This window comes from Girardinichthys multiradiatus, chromosome 2 (genome assembly GCF_021462225.1).
Source record: "Girardinichthys multiradiatus isolate DD_20200921_A chromosome 2, DD_fGirMul_XY1, whole genome shotgun sequence".
NCBI classification, from domain to species: domain Eukaryota; kingdom Metazoa; phylum Chordata; class Actinopteri; order Cyprinodontiformes; family Goodeidae; genus Girardinichthys; species Girardinichthys multiradiatus.
The window spans coordinates 22,330,039-22,333,083 of record NC_061795.1 but is presented as its reverse complement, the minus strand read 5'-3'; positions in this window follow the sequence as shown (position 1 = coordinate 22,333,083).

Here is a 3,045-nt window from a genome sequence, read left to right as displayed (position 1 = left end):
GCAGCCTCTAGCAGCTTTTCTTCCAGTATTTTCCTGTATTTAGCTCCATCAATCTTCCCATCAACTTCCCCACATTTCTTCTGGCAAACTTCAAAAAGGTCTACTGATGGTTTTGGTACAACAATGACTACACTTACATAATAAGATTTGTCTAAAGCAGGACAACAGATTCTTCCACCTGTAGCCCATTTCCTGCACACGCCTGTGCACGGTGGCTCTGGATGTTTCTACTCCAGACTCAGTCCACTGCTTCCGCAGGTCCCCCAAGGTCTGGAATCGGCCCTTCTCCACAATCTTCCTCAGGGTCCGGTCACCTCTTCTCGTTGTGCAGCGTTTTCTGCCACACTTTTTCCTTCCCACAGACTTCCCACTGAGGTGCCTTGATACAGCACTCTGGGAACAGCCTATTCGTTCAGAAATGTCTTTCTGTGTCTTACCCTCTTGCTTGAGGGTGTCAATAGTGGCCTTCTGGACAGCAGTCAGGTCGGCAGTCTTACCCATGATTGGGGTTTTGAGTGATGAACCAGGCTGGGAGTTTTAAAGGCCTCAGGAATCTTTTGCAGGTGTTTAGAGTTAACTCGTTGATTCAGATGATTAGGTTCATAGCTCGTTTAGAGACCCTTTTAATGATATGCTAATTTTGTGAGATAGGAATTTTGGGTTTTCATGAGCTGTATGCCAAAATCATCCGTATTAAGACAATAAAAGACCTGAAATATTTCAGTTAGTGTGCAATGAATCTAAAATATATGAATGTTAAATTTTCATCATGACATTATGGAAAATAATTAACTTTATCACAATATGCTAATATTTTGAGAAGGACCTGTACATCTTTCTCCCTCACCTGCCTGCTGTGTGCCTTGGTCTTCATGATGCTGCTTGTTCACTAATGACGTTTTACAAACCTTTAAGGCCTTCACAGAACAGCTTATATTATACACACCTGTACTCTTTTTACAAATTAAGATACTTTAAAAGCCATTTGGTTATTTTGCCGTATGAAAGTACGCAGATAATTGCTTTTATTAAAAAAAGAAAACCATTTGCACTTTTTTTCAATTATACACCAAGGTTTGTAGCTGTAATGTGACAAAATGTGAAAATGTTCAAATGATATGCATACTTTTGCAAGGCAATGTGCATGACTAAGTCAAATGCTTAAATTTACACACCACACAAGAAAACTGTTGAAAAAAATCTTATCTTTTTCTCATCAAATCTTCTCAAGGCAAAGAAAAAAATGTTTTTGTCTCCTTTTCCTTTCCTTAAATCCTTCTCTGTTATTTGATCCCCAATGAACATTAACTTCTCATCTTCATCACTCATCTTTTTATTTCATTTGGCCTTAGTGGGACCATCATCCATCTCACTTCCCCTGCCTTGAACTCGCCACCGACAGATGTGTCCGAGAAGCATCCTTCCCCATATTATTCGACCGGAACAATTTATTTAAGTTTGCATGTGTCTGTCAGCTGTCAGTGTCTGCCAACACTGGCAGCAAAAAGAAAACTTCAAGAAGAGAACTGCTGTTGTATGAATCCGTTAGTTTTGCAGCTAATTATTAGATTAAAGCCTTTTCTCATTCGTTTTAATCTGGTCTTTGATCTCAGTCAAACAATGATGAAAAAGTAGCTGCTATTTCATTACAAAAAGGATTTTTAGATATTAGAATCCAGACAGATTCCCTTACTTGATCAAGCTCACCTCAAAACACATTTTCAATTAATCAAAAACATCAAAGAGAATTAAATTCACGAAGAGGCTGAAAGCAGCAACCAATTAACAGCTACACATTTGATAAGGATGTACCGACCCATTACTGATCAGAGTCATTTATGAATGGGCAGGCATGCCCCCCGATATCCCCCGATCCCCCCCGAAACAAAACAAAAGGAATCATTTTCAATACCCGTTGGCATTAGGACAACCGTAGACTGAGACAAGCTTGAAAACCTGAGCTAAATTATTCTATAATTCAACTCAATTTATTTCCGTTTCCATTAGATTGATGAAATTCACATATTTAAAAAAAAAAAAAAAAACAGCTTTGATTTGTGACCTATTTGTCAAAAACATAAAAAAATTGTATCTGTTGCAAATTCAAGTCCAGTACTCCATTAAAAATCAATGTCCTGTACATGCTTGAAAACTCAGTAGAATGAAAGTGTGGTAAATAACACATTTCATCAGTGTTATATTCTCTAAATTAGTATCGTAATTGTCTCCCTCTAAACATCCCAGACGATGCAGTTTCCTTTTTTCTTGACATCAACCGATATCTTGACACAAGACAGGTTTCTGCAGGACATGATTTTGTTTCTGAAGATTTAACTGACTGACTCAGCACGTGCTGCTGAAGTAGTACCAAAGTATTAGAAGGTTTTCTCACTGTTTTGATATTACTCAAGGATAATTTTGCTCACATCAGTAAATCATGGATGGACAAAAATTACGGAAGAAATTGTCCTTCTGTCTTGGGAGATTTGCATTTTGCTTTTAATGTCATAAAATATAATGAGCTAATTTTTGTTGGCTTTCTGCACAGCTCTCCTGGACAGACGAGGAAACTTAAGCACAATGGGGCAAGCAGGTCACATGACACAAACTGTCTTGTGTAGCAGCCAGTACAGTCTCTCTCCTGCCGAGTGTCATTTTATATGGTAAAAAACACAGAATAACCCAAGATCTGTTAGATCACATAATACAGTTTTGCAAGCAGTGAACAACAAAAAACAGTTCTTTCTTTAATAAACTGGTGTGTATTTACACATCTTTTTGGGTCTCCGGCTGACATAAAATCAAACACAAGTACACAACGGATATCGGACATTGAGTTGAGACTTGATTGGAACCCCAATTCCGATACTTTGGACTGGATCGGGATATCCCTACTATTTCAAACATTGTAAAAAAGTTTTGTTTTTTTATTTGATGCAAAACTGGGAGATATTTGAGAAGAAATGCTATTTCAGCTGTTTACTAGATAGTATACTATTTCAGAAGAGCTTATTTTAAATTAAAACAAAAACCCAATTTTCCTCT